This window comes from Chroicocephalus ridibundus, chromosome 13 (genome assembly GCF_963924245.1).
Source record: "Chroicocephalus ridibundus chromosome 13, bChrRid1.1, whole genome shotgun sequence".
Classification (NCBI taxonomy): domain Eukaryota; kingdom Metazoa; phylum Chordata; class Aves; order Charadriiformes; family Laridae; genus Chroicocephalus; species Chroicocephalus ridibundus.
In genome coordinates, this window is record NC_086296.1 from 1,586,279 (window position 1) to 1,601,006 (window position 14,728).

At 37.7% G+C, this 14,728-nt stretch overlaps 1 protein-coding gene across 4 annotated transcripts in view; it reads right to left on the bottom strand.

Annotated features, from left to right (window-relative positions):
- ARVCF (ARVCF delta catenin family member) overlaps positions 1-14,728 on the bottom strand; it is a 273,582-nt gene that overhangs the window by 253,846 nt on the left and 5,008 nt on the right. The window lies entirely within an intron of this gene.

Genomic DNA, 14,728 nt, shown 5'->3' on the forward strand with positions numbered 1-14,728 from the left:
ATTCTCCATGTGTGCCTTCACTTTCCACAGTAATTTTTATGTTTCATTTCACAATTTACAAGTTATGAGGCAACACTATGTCTTAATACCGCAATTCTAGTGGCTTTAAGATGACACTTGATGAAAATGTATCTAATTAGTAAACAGGATGCTGTATTTATCTTCAACTCTGATAAGTAAATACTTTTAAGTACTGCAGAACAAAGGAAAAACCTCATCCCAATCATGAAACATGCTAGCAAGTAGAGCACATAGACGGAAATTCAGTTTGTCACAAAATAAAATTTCATTACAGGGGTCATGTTGTTCCAGAAGCAGCAGCGAAGGAGATGGCAGAATCATAAGTAGTGTGTTGAATCAGTACAAATCCAACCTCAGGCAAGAATTTTCCTCAGAAGTTTCATTTTTATTAGCAATTCAGGCTTCGCCTGCTGAGCAATTCAATCCAGGGGTTGGAAGCAAAAGCTTGCCATTGCTTGCCCTGTTAAAAATTTTTCCCCAAAAAAATATAAACACATAATTTCCCCTAACCAAAAAGAAATGCAAACAGCGATAACAATCAGAAATAATATTAAACAGACATCAGTGGGGTAATATTACAGATTAAAAAATGCCTCTAATAGCTTGATTCATTTTTAAAACGTTGCAGCAAATCCTAAACTGACCCTTCTAAATTTATTTTTAAATAAGTATGGCAACTCTGTATGAGCCATTTCAAAAGCTTCTACTTCTTAAAAAAAAGTGGAAAATTATGGCCTAAAAAAAAAAAAAGAAACAAAAAAACCCACACACCATTAAGAATCTCACTGGGTAAGAAAATCAAAAGCTGAATGGCAACCCATTTGAATTCATGTTTTCAATATAAATCAAGATGTCACTTGAGTCACAAATCTGGGTACCCTGCTACCTATACATGCCTGTAGCACCTAGGAAGGTTTCATGAAGAAATTATAATTATCTATAACGTAATCTATGTATGTTATAACTTCTCCTCTTTTTTGAGCAACAAAGCTCAAAAAGTCTGTTCCACGTTCTGGTAATTTTCACTTGATTAAAAACTAACCACTATCCAGCATCTGACTCATGTGAAGGGAAATTCGAGCATACGATACATGCACTGTAAAGAGATCAGCTAGAGCAATTCTTGATGAGAACTATCACCTGATATTAAAACATATCCCCAACTTTTTGCAATAACGTACTCTTAAAATTGCAAGGGGTGTGGATGTAGTGTGATTTTGGATATCCTTGTACAATACAGCTGAGCAAAACACCAGCTAAGTCAAGCAGCAAAGCAAGAGAACAAGATTTCCAGTCTTCACTTCTAACCTTGTGTAAAAAGTTCCGTCTGCCAAACTTTAGGTCCTGGAACCCTTCTCAAGAACCAAGCCAACACTGAAACTACAGAAGTAGTGCAAGTGGAGTGGTATTTTGAACTTGCCAAATAACACACAACACTAAGGAGAGAAGAAACGATGGGAAAAGAGCACTTCATCTAGTGCTGTATCATAAGGTTGAAGAAACCTCCTTCTGCCAACCAGTTACCAAGAACGAATAAGTACATACTCTGAAAATTGCAGTAAGGGCTCTTATAAGTCTCTTGTAAATATTCAAAAGACCCACCATATTAGTAGTTCCAAACATAGTAAGAGGTGAAGGTCTCTTAAAGAACAGCTCTAAGCACAATGCTGCCAATTCTGACTGGAACCTTATGTTGAGACAACACCAGCTGACAAGGGCATGACCTTCTATTGATGCTGAAAATGATGACTTCGTTCAAAACGTGTTTCGTTTTGCTGCCACAGATTTAACAGCTCAGGCTTTGTCCCCATGAGATGAGTAGAACATGCTCATTAGGTAACCTATTTCCACAGAGACATGATTTTTAAACAAAGGCTAAGCACCTTTATTTTAATATTACAAATATGTCCTCAAGGTACGTTAATGCAGGCCAGTTGTAGAGGTGAAAGCCAAGCACAGAGCTCTGGTCCCAGGACTGTGCCACAATACCACTCTCTCAACAGGAGGACTGCACTGACCGAAGTTACGGGTGACGTTCAACATGTCAACAAAAAGCAGCGAGCACTGAGCAGAAATACAGCTCAATGCACCAGCACAGCAATTCTGAGGCTCTTCAAAAATGTGCATAAATAAAAGGAAATAATTTTTGCTTTGTTTACCCAGTTTAACAGACAAGACAATTATGAATTATTTTAGCAACTTCTTTCAGCTTGTCCAAAATATTTACTGCCCATTGTTTTCATCTTCCTAGATACAGACACGTCAATGTCAGACAATATCTGTTACAATCAACTTGGATGTACTATTCCTACCATCTGTCTCAAGTCTAACCCATAAAGCAAAACTGAACAAGAAAAGAGGACGAGAGGAAGAAGGGAACAGAATACCACAAAGATAAGCAGGCAGTTATTTCTTTCTCTGAATGCAATAACAAGAACTCTAGAGGCCAAAATGTTCCAGCTGAGCTAACTATGGCTTCCTGCTGCTGTTACTAACATGGTATTGTAGAAAAGTAATTGCAAATATTACTCACAAAGTACAAAATACCAAATAGAAACAAACAAGATAATGGAAGAAACATGCATCTACTGGCAAAGCCAAAACTCATTAGAAGATTATATTCAATATGCTTTGAAGCCATCTGTATAAAGTGACAGCAGAAGCCTTTAAATTTAAATATAGCTTTTAAAATCCTTTATTTCACTACAGGCAGAAGTTTGACTTTAAGTGCTAATTTAAATGAATACAACCAAGTTGGTTAAAAAAACCAAACAAATTGGAGTTTCATAAACACAGCTGCTAATGGTACCCTCAGAACGGTAGCCACATCCCAGCCCGACCACAGCTCTGCCCACCCAGCTGTCCCTCCACAGCCCTTGCCTGTGCTGGGAGATTCACTGATGGCTTCTACTCACTGGTGAGAAACGTGGAGGAGATTGTCTTGCATCCCTGAAACTCCTTTATGGACTTGCCTGCCCTTTGCACCATCAGAATCCTTGCAACTTTGCATCTTCTTGTAGAAGACAATAGTTCGAAGGATATTCAACTATTAACCATCTTATTTTCACAGAATCGCAGGATGGTTGAGGTTGGAAAGGGTCACTGGAGATCATCTGGTACAATCTCCCTGCTCAAAGCAGAGTCAGTTATGAGCGAGTCACTCAGGATCTTTTCCTGAATGGTTTTGAAGATCTCCGGGAATATAATCTCCACATCCTCTCCGGGCAACTTGCTCCAGTGTTCAGTTCACCCTTACAGTAATTTTTTTTCCTCAGTTTTCAGTGGAAATAATGACTTCTCCACTTGGTGCCTATCAGCATATTAGGCTGTGCTGCCTGTCGTAGGATTCTTGATCAGTGGGAGCTGCTTAAATCAACAAGCTCTGAAAACGGCAGTGAGATGTATAACCATGAAATTTACTGAACAGGCCTGCATACATTAGTAATGACACAGCATGGCCTCTGGGCCCGATAATGCAGAGATTCCTTCATCTTCCAATGACGGCTCTGAATTCCCTCCTCACACAAGGACATACAAAACAGACATACATTTTTACTCCTGGATATTGCACCTACTTTAAACCAATTGGGTTTTGTCTTGTTATTGTATATACCTGATAAGTTTCTTTCAATTTCACACTGTCAAAGATATTTTAAACAATCAGTTTCTCAGGAAGCATCTACTATTAGCATTCCTTGCCTCCAAAAATGCACGCAGGCAGCTATTCCAAGGTGGAACTGGGAGAAACCTGTATAAACTCGGTGCTCTTGAGATTTTTATCGGAAATCAGTCACTTGATTTCATGTGATATGACAAGAATGCACAAGCATATTTTTTTTGTTCTTTATTACAAAAGTCTCAATGATATTTGCTGTAAGAAAGACAATGCCAAAGGTTTCCCGAGGAAAAGTCATGTCTGTTCATGACTGTCCTCTTAAAACATGTAAGTAGTTCAGGTGTATTCACTCAAAATACATCTGTGTGAAGAAGAGAGAAATTAATATAAGGCTGCTGATCACTAATACTAAAACTGTGTTATTGTTATATTTGTGCATAATTCCTTTCTCATTTTATATTCTCTAGAAGAAAATGCCTTGAGAGATTTCTTTTCCCCATTAGAATTCTCCAACTTGCTGTAAATATTTTATATCTGTGCAGCTACTAAAGTCACTAAGTTATCAATCTTGTACTTTAAAATAAGTCAGCCTATTTCAGCATCTTTCCCCCTCCCCTCCTTCTTCATTACAGCTGCTTTCATTCTGGACTCTCCACAGAAGAATCCAGAATGAAACTGGACTGTAATCTGTGTGCACCTGTAATCTGTATCTACATTGTATTAGTAGGATCCTCCAAATTAGATTTAATTTCTTCAAGTGAGAAAAAAGTGACATTCTAAGCCTGCCTGTTCTTTGAAGAATGTCCTAGAAGGTCAAATGGTGTGTATATAAGGGCCTTGTGATGTGTTTGACACAAGTAAGATAAGGTTGGTCAACATTTCAGATGCCTTCAGTAACGAAAAACAAAGTAAATGGTATTGATTCCATACACATCAATCTCAAAATGGTAAACAAAATAATTATATTCTCTGTACAGCAGTCTCATGGATACATGCAGATGTACTTAATAGATCTACTGACAATAGAAATCTCATTTAAGTCAGACACTATGTGAAATTCTAGTTTTCTTAATTGACCTACTATGCAGACAGTAAAGCTTCCGAGATCTCTACATCACTTATCCATTTGAAGTTAACCAGAGTTAAACATTCTACAAAGATCAGGACTCTTCCTATCGATTACAGCTCCAAAGCTTGTCTACTTTGAAACAATAGCTCTGTTCTTTAAGAGATATCTGTATTACTAGTTTTGAAGCTTTTACAATACCAAAATATGTTGGTTTACTCCTTAAAAAAAGACACATTAAAAATGAAATTAAAAAATAGCACTCTTTCTTTCGTGAACCAGCTGCTTTCCCCTAGACTTCAAGCTCTTTTCACAAGAAATACTTGTGTTTATTCTGTAATTTTTATTAGTCTTTCCCTTCTTTTGTGGTACCATGACCTAGATTATTTTTTTAGGCTTCTCAAGTGCTAAAAGGCTTCTCCCACAGGCCTTGCTTCCTGCCCCATGGGTGGAACCACACAGCCCAATGCCATGGACACCAAACCTCTAGCCTGCAGGCTCCCTTTCCCAGCTGCATTACTGCCACAGACACAGCTGCATTTGGCACCTCTAGATTCTTTCATCACAGGGATCAGCAACCCATTTGTTTAATAAAGTAAAACATGGCACTTTCAAAATGCAGCAGCACTTATTCATTATCACACAGTTAGTAAGCCTGTAGCACAAAAGATAAAACCAATAAAAAGCCAATACATACTCTTATTTATGTTTAAAATCTTTATTGCCAATTGTTGCAGTTCTCTCAGTCCAATTAATGCCCATCTCCTGCTGGAGAAAACCACCTCAGTCTCTCTGTTCCCTGGCTAGAACACCAGTGTTCTCAAACACTCCCTGGGTCGCCTCTTAGTCCACATAAATCCCTCCTCCTTTTCTTGACATTGGGTCCTCAAACGGCTAGTGTTACTAGAATCCTCTCTCAGACTGACCACAATGAAAGAGAAACATCACAGTGCTGAGAAAAGGAGCAGAGCAGTATGTACTCCCTCTTGGATAAAGCTTAGCTATTTTATTTGAGTGTTAGTTGGGATATTCCCTATTTATCTAAGCTACTGTTTAGTCTCTAGTGCTTGGTTCTTCATACAAAACCCTTCATCAAGTCTGATGGAAAAAGCAAAAAAACCCCACACTATATTAGATTATAGCTGAGAACCAAAAAGATTTCTTTTGTAAGACGCATACATTTTCAGTAAGCTTAGAAATGGTAGACCTAGCCTAGATTACTTCAGGAGAGAAGGAAAAAAAAAATAGGTACCAGTCAACTACGTAAGAACTGGGAGAGCTGTATGTGAGAAAGGGCAACGTAACACTAAGATCTAACAGTGAAGTATTTTCAGTAGAAGGCAGGAATTGCTAATACCAGTGCATGTGACAACAGAAGAACTGCACCTGCAATTCAGTACGATACTCCAGAGATCCATATTAGAGAAAGATTAACTCAGCATAAACACATACTACTGAAACTACCTGGGAATGGACTAGCTATTTCATGAGCAGAGAATAAGAGTTTGGATTATTTAGCCCAGCAAAACAAAGGCTGAAAGGAGGCAGAGCTGTCCTCACCAAACAGACTAAACATGCAATTCTCAGAGACAGAAAAAAAGAGGAGCCATTGAAGCACAAGACCAAGCCAACATGAACGGGCTAAATAAAAACCAAATAAGCTAGCTGAAGTATAGAGAAATTTTTAAGCACCAGAATGACCAGTTCTCGGGACGCTGGCATGATGCAGATGATGTTTAAAAGGCAGGAGAAGAGCTGAGCTGTCCAGACTCAAAGCAAAGCCCACACAGCTAAACTTCGGTCAGAGTTCCAGTGGGAAATCATTTGCTCACTCTGCAGCTCAGGCTTCTGTGATGACAAAGGAATGGCATAACATGCTGGCAGCTTAGAGAATAGTCTTTTAGATGTAGTGACTATAAATCACTTTATTTTCCGAAGAGATCAAAGCCAGGCACGTAGCTGTAGGAACGCAGATGAAGATTATGGAATCTATACAAAAATCACACTTGAAAGAAAGGGAAACAGTATTTTCCTTCAGTATAAGAAAGGGAAGGAAATGCTAGACGCAGACTACTGTCCCAGACCGACAAGGTTCAGAGGTGCAGCTGACACAGGGAATATGACATATCCCACGGTAAGCATTGTATTACCGAAATGAGTATTATACAGTTCATCATAGCCTACTGTCCCAGGAGCAGTATCACTGCCCTTGAACACTTAAATCTTGAGAAGTAGGCTAGCCGAAGTAAAAACAGCAAAGAGGCAAGAGAAATAACTTATTCTAAAATTAGCAGAAGTGGGACTGGAATGAAATTCGTGGTCTCCTCCTTGAATTACTACACAACATTACAGTTTGAAGCAAAGATTTTGTATGCTATATGGAGAAATCTTGCAAAAGATGGATCAGATGATCTCACAGGTCTTTATGATTTAACTTGCTTTGACTTGTTTTCTGTCCCTCTAGTTCCAAAGCTTTTTCTCTCAGTGCTCTATTTCTTTGATTCATTGCAACATAAGCTTTTGCATCTTATTCTGACACATGCCAAACAATGTGGTAAATTCAACAACTAAAGATGATTATTTATAAATTAGAATTAAACAACTTGTTTCCTGATAAAAACACAGAAGGAAAAAAATTAATTAAATGAAAATCTGTGTCTAGTCTTGTTCTGGCCTTAAGTGGATGGGAGTTTGGAATACTTCTCTTTCACAACTAGAAAAAAAAAAGGGGGGGGGAGGGGGAGATATAATTCACACCAGTTACTTCACAAATCTAACAGTTACAAGGACTCCCTACTGAAACACAACACCTCCATGTAGCAAGTACGAGATTAAACAGTTATTCCTGTTTTCATAAATTGAAGTCAGTCATTTATTTAGGAAAATCATGCAGATTTTACTGTGAATTAGGCTGCATCTTTCAAGCCTGCCAGCTCCAGCATCAACTTTAATACTTATTTGGATAATATGGAAGTTTAAGAAAGGAAAGTGAAAATACCAGTTAAGAAAACTTGACAAACTGTGAATTCAGTGTTTTCTAAAGGTAATGTTACATAGAAAGCTTGCTGTATTTTAACAAGGGGCTTTGAAGTCCTTCAAATATTGACACATAAAACGAGGTAAAAAGTTACAGAATCTATAGTTTTGGTTTCCATAAAAAGAAATATCTCCATAAAATGGAGATATCTTTGTACCGCCCCACTTAGTTATATCTTTCATAAATTTCAGAACATTTAATTGGTGAAATTTTCAAGTTCCTTCTAGTCCTTTGTGGCACAGAGAACTCTCTTTTACTTATTTCTGTAATCAGATGGAGATCATGAAGCTAATATCTCATTTAGGACGTAAAAAGATTTAATCCAAGAGAAAGGGAAAAAATACAAGGTCAAAATAACATGGGAAAGGAAAACATCTTGCAGGATAGGGCTTAAGACATTCACAGTTCTGTTGGCCAATATTAAGGTTACCAACATCACTACCCTCCTACAGAGAGGGAAATGAGAAGAATTTGCTAAATATAGATAGAACTGTTTGGAAGGATGCCTATCCTTATTTGTGCATTCATCTGTTTAATTGTGGGCAATATAGTCCTCTAGACAGCCTGAGGCAAGCGGGGATGTTCAATATTCTCTGAATTACATAATCCCAATTGGAGATTGGATTTAATTACACAGTTTACAATGGTATAAATGGAAATTTTGTCTTTTGAAACTCTTCACAGTTTTAAATACCTCTGGACATTTTTTACTCAGGCTTGGGAAGGTACTAAATGCCTGTGTGCAGTTTCAAACAAGCATGGTAAAAAAGGAATTCTCGTGGTTGCTGCATGACCTCAAGTCTTCCAAATCCCATGAGTCTCAGTAGCTAATGACCTATCACAAATGTACACAAATATATATTTATATTTGGACACCAAAAATCCCCTAAAGTAAGCAAAGTAAAAAAAAAAGTTTTACGCTAAAAGCTCCTCTTAGTTTGGTAGTCTGAAGAAACTGACATTTTTCAAAAAATTTGATCTGCAAATACATTTTTAAAATAATTCCAATAATTTAATTCTTTAAACATACTTGTCAATACATATTACCAAATTAATCCATCTTTATTTGAAAATAAAGCTGAAACAACCACATAAACCTAAAAGAAACAGCCCAACGGAAGTTTACACCTGTGATCCAAACCTTGAGAAGGATTCCTAAACCTATATTCCCTTGGTTTCAGTGACAATATTGTAAAGAAATAAAATGGAATTTAACAGGAACTGGGTGCATAAATCCCTTTAAGAATTTGGGCCTAAATTCCTAAGGGATCACTGAAAGTCTCAGCCAAGGTATCAACTTATTTATAAGTCACAGAGAGGTTGTCACGTATGCTTTTTACACAGGATTCAATCACCCCGATCTTCCTTCAAAGGAAATGTGAGCAAGCCAGGCTGCAAAGCTCATCAGACCTCTGCTACTTGTTAGCAGAAGGTCCAACAGCTCAAGAAATTCCTTAGTGTATTTTCCATCCTCTCAGTAAGGTTCAGAAGAAGTACAATGATAACTGTCCAGAAAAATCAAAATTTTGCATTGGAAAGAGAGCAAGCGTGTTCAAACAGTCAGGAAGGAAAAATCCATTGGAAAAGAGAATCCTGTATTATCTCCTGATCACCCAAATGCAAATACTTGCCTAGCACTGTGAAGAGATTAACCTTTACACAATTAATAATATTTAGAGTTCATGTTAATTTTCAATTTAAAAACTACTGCTAACAATACAAAACAAGAGTTTTGTTGTTGGGCTGTATGTCACTAGACATGTTACATTAGATACTCCTGGAGAGCTAAATGAATATAACAAGCTTCAGGTCTGTTAAACATTAGTTCTTCAGTCCCTTAAAAACAAATGTTGTCATACTGCTTCTCTACTTCAAAACAGCGAAAAGTGGTTTGCAGTGTCATAAATGAAATGAGGTGATTATCTCCTTGAATAGATAGATGAGCATGGCTTGGGATTCAGAAACCCCACCATCAACACAGTAAGAAGCTGTTTATCACCTACAGGAACATACCATCATGAAACAGTGACAAAAAAGCTAATGGAGCAAATACTCTTCCAAGAAAATATCCTCATTGTGTATAGGGCAAAATATCAGCACGAAACATGTGGGTTAACTCATGAATAGTACTCTAAGAAAATTTCCTGGGGAATATTGTTCTGTCTGAATTCTTATCTGTCATACTTCAGGTGTTTTACCTCAGCATTAAGCAACAAACAACCATGTAATATACTGTTATATAAAAAAGAATATAATATCCTACTTGAATTTGATTAGATTTAGTTCAAGCTTGTTATGGAGAGGTTTCACTAAACGGTCTTGATGCTGAGTTTCTTAGTACTGAGTCTTGAACGTTTAAAGCATAAACCAGTCCTTTATACTGTAATTGTCCCTACAGCAGATAAGAGTTTTGGTATAATGCCCCTAAACAGAAGACAGGCCACAAATAAGATCTAGAAGTTAACCAAGAACTAGGATTTTGTTTAATAACCTGCACAACAGTAAATTTGAAGACATGCATATTTCTTTGGACTACACTGACTTTACTCCTGTAGACAAGTTGCAGCTATGTTTGGATACAAAGACGGTAACACCATCAGAAATAGAAGGCTGTATATCTAGGAAGCTACTGCATGCAATACTTGCAGGTTTTGCGTTTTCTGTTTGACATTCAAATCAAGAATTAATGAAGTATACATGAATCTGTATGAACAACTGAATGTGAAACTTCATATAGGCTTCACACACCAAGATTATTTGTGATACATTAAGGTTTTTTATCATGCTTAAAACCCACCAACAGACTTTATTCTTTTCAGTATAAATACACAGTAATTTTACATTGGACTCGTGGCTAACCATCTGATCAACAAAACAGAGAGGTAGCAAGTAAGGGAATGAACACAAATCTCTGGAAAGCTAGGTATTACTTTCATGGAACATTGTTATTCCCAAATTCCTGCTCATAATCTGTACCTTCTGTTCATTTTTACTGACTTTAGGTTTGTAAAAGAAAATCAGAGGATAGCACCAATCTTTGAGCATGCATTCCTCTATCAGGGAGACACATAAAAATGTATCGGTATTAAGAAAAAATTACATTCCAGCTTAAGGACAGAACTGTAATAAGGGTTACTGTTACTGATAAAGAAATTCTACCAAGGTTTCAAACTTATGGATTGTACAATTCAATAAGCTTCCATCACACATCACATTAAAAACAGCATCTTACCCTCCACCTCTAAAATACCACCTCAGGAGAGGGAACACGGTTTTTTACTTCCATTATCTTTCAGCCCGCAGTAAGGAAGTGCCTTGGTCCTGAATCAGAACCCACAGGAATTTAGCAAGAGCTATTTCTGCTTGTAGTAAAATCTTCAATATGCAATTTACATCTTGATATGTCATCATTTCTTGGTATTTAACTTAGTAACAGCTTCTCTAAAGTAGAGATTTTATTACATAAATTATGGAAGTAGCAGACTGGGTGTAGTGGAGGCAGCATAAATTCCTGAATCAATACAAAATATGTCCCTGGTAGTAGTTGTTATTCTATGCAGGTGTGTTATTGATCACAGCCATAATGATCTCACTTTAGCTGCTGTCAATAACTCACTACTTGTATTGTCACACTGAATTAAAGAAGAACCAGTCTAAAAATATGTGGAGAAGTTACACGAGCATGGCATGACCCAGCCTGTGGCGCAGAGCAGCAGAACGCTGACAGTTTAAGTTAGGATTCATGTTTGAGACTTCACTTGACATTACATTGATAAAATAAATTCAAATGTGATGTTTATTCGTGCAGAAGTGATTATGCCTTAAACATACCAGAAAACTCTTAAATTTATAGCTACTGCATACAATAAAACTGTGCTTTCAATACCTTGGGACCATTATTGGTGTGCATTTATTGATATGCAAAACTGAATCAAAGTTTTACAGAGGGTTACTGTCATTTTACTGATCAACATGACTGAAGCTTCCTGGCATCAGATTAAGAATTGTAGAAGGAATGTCAGATTATTTAACTTTTCTAAATATATTTCATTTCTAAATCAAAACTTGACAGCAATATACAACAGCAGAATACTAACCATAAGCTAAAGATTCATGCAGCATTGAGAGGTTAAGTATTGATAATATTGTTATTATCACAATTGTATGAAACACTTCATTAACGTTAGCATATATAAAAACTTTTCTTTTAAACACTTCAGAGCAGACACATAGCAAAACAAGAACACTCATTGTCACTGGCCTATCAAAATGGACAAACAGATCCAGACATGAGAGACAAAAGACTTCCTACTTCCAGCCAGCTGATCTTTATGCCATTTTAACCCATTGTAAAGGATTAACAAAATATTAGGATTGTATCTCAAAGGTAAGAGCAGAATAGAGTTTAAAATGTCTACACCAATAATTACAGTGTTCTATACGCATTCTAGAGAAGCACTGCAACGTTTAAGAAAACCTGCATTTCATTTAAAAAAAAAAACCCACAACACACCATTTTAAAGGAACATTGTTTTTATGAGACACTAACTGCATTTCCCATGTATCTCTTGTTGATACTAGAGGGATTCTCCTTGATGAACCCCAACACAACACCGTAAGTCATGCTCATGCCCACCTTTCTCTCCATAGGCAGTCTTGTCTAAGGCTTCCTTCTCTTTCCGAGGGACAGCAAAACAGAAATTCTTGCAGTGTCAAGCTTATGGATTCTATGCTATGAGTGATGTTACATCAATACACATCACAAGGAACTCAACCAGCTATCAACAGAATTCTTTCAAAGTTCTGACGACTGCACAAAATGACCAAAACTATTTTGTTCCCCTCAACCTTGTACAGTTAACCTCACAGGCCAGGTGTACAAATAGGTGCCTAAAGAAAATTCGACCCATCAAAGAGCGATTAAAATACCCACTACATGAAAGTTCTTCTAAGTTTTGATGTATACATAACAAGAATAACATTCATGTTCTCTCACTTTCAGGACCTGACATACATGCTTCATTTGGGAAGTTAGTCTCCATATGCTATCCATGAGGGGGAGAGGGGGAGAGGGGGAGAGGGGGAGAGGGGGAGAGGGGGAGAGGGGGAGAGGGGGAGAGGGGGAGAGGGGGAGAGGGGGAGAGGGGGAGAGGGGGAGAGGGGGAGAGGGGGAGAGGGGGAGAGGGGGAGAGGGGGAGAGGGGGAGAGGGGGAGAGGGGGAGAGGGGGAGAGGGTTCTCCTTCAAAGTGTCAGTTAAAACACTTCATTCAAACTCATAGACTGACTCAACCTTCAGAGAAGTCCATCTGTCTCTATCCACTCTTTTTATTTGCAGCCAGAAGTGCCTGCCCTTTCTAATTCAGGCATCTAATCAACATGCCTGAAGTTATTGCAACTACCCCAACTTAAGCGTAACATCTCAGATTCTCCTTCCCCAGACAGTCCGCGCTTTATGAACCTTATTTGAAGTCACTCTGCAATTCGCTTTCCTCTGGGGAATCTCTGCAACCTTTGCTACTCTGAATACTGTCAAAAAGATTACTATTTTTTCATTTTAAACCTGCAAAAATAAGTCTACCCGATATCAGTACATACACTCAGCTCTCATCAAGCTGTGAACCCAGTAGACATGGACGCTCTTGATTAGCCATAGGAATAATCCAGGAAAAGTCTGTGCAATTGCTACTGTCACTATGCTGGATAGCAGTTACTTAAAATTTTATCACTACATAACCCAAATTAAATAGAGAATGTTTACTGTAATGAAAAGGTCTCATGGAAGAATTGTGCTGATATACTTCCAATGGGTAGAAATTACACTGCCAGAGCACGTGAAGAGCAGGCAATTAAATTGCTGGACACAGTAGCTCTAGTTTCACTAACTTAACATTGCAACGAATGTGGATCAATTATGAAAAGACTTTCTTACAGCAACAAGTTAAGGTGGCATTATTCTGTACAAAAGCCCATGACCATTCCTTTTATCATAGTAGAAATAAGAGGGGGAAAAATAAAGCTTAGAAAATAAAAGAGGCACATGCGATACAAGGCCCAGATCCTGTAAAGATATTTTTTTCTGTCCAGTACTCCAAATTAAGCTACTGCTCAGCACCTCAAAGTCAGTTGATGCCACTGCACCTGTAAGAATTCTTACAGGGATTACCTCATTAGATAATTCAAAACATATCCAACTAAGAATGCAGGCCTTTATATCAATCCTCCAGAAAGTCCGCCCTCAAGGATGACTGTGTGAAGAAAGCACTGATGCCTAATTCTATACTCCCAAATTATTAAATTCTGAAAGAAATAAGGAAAAGAAGAAATATTTTGAGTTTACCGTAAATACACACCACCAGGACTGGCCCTAAACTGATTTACACACTTCTTCCCTCTCACTTGCTTGCAATGTTTAAGCTGTAACTCTTCAGTAATGTATTTCAGAAGACAGTAAATGCTTCACAACTCTTAAATAAACCATAAGCAGCTAAACAGGAACTGTTCTGGAGGACAAAGGCCTGTTGGCAAGGCACTAGACTTCAGGCTTCCAACGGCTTATGACAGCAATAATAAGGCAAACAAAATAAATAATAAAAATGAAATTGTGAAAGATACCTTGACAGTGTCCTTTTAATCTTCAGCCAACTTGAGATGTCATGTAAGCACTGAAGCAGCAAAGAGATGATACTGCTTAGACAGCAAAATATCCCAATTTTTCCCTGACCTACAAATCATAAACTAATAGACTAGTGATGCGCTGCCATATATCCGCACAGCAGCTCATAGAAACCCTGTTGAAGTTTCTGAAACAAAATGTATGTGCCCTGAGATGCAGAAAAAACATAATTATAAATGGCACCAACTGAAGCATGCACAGAAGATTTTGACACTGCAGTCAAGGACCTTATGGAACAAAGACCTCAAACTGTCCAAGAAAGCCATCAGATCTGCAGAGCATACTGCATGTTGTCCAGAAACAGAAAGATCTTCC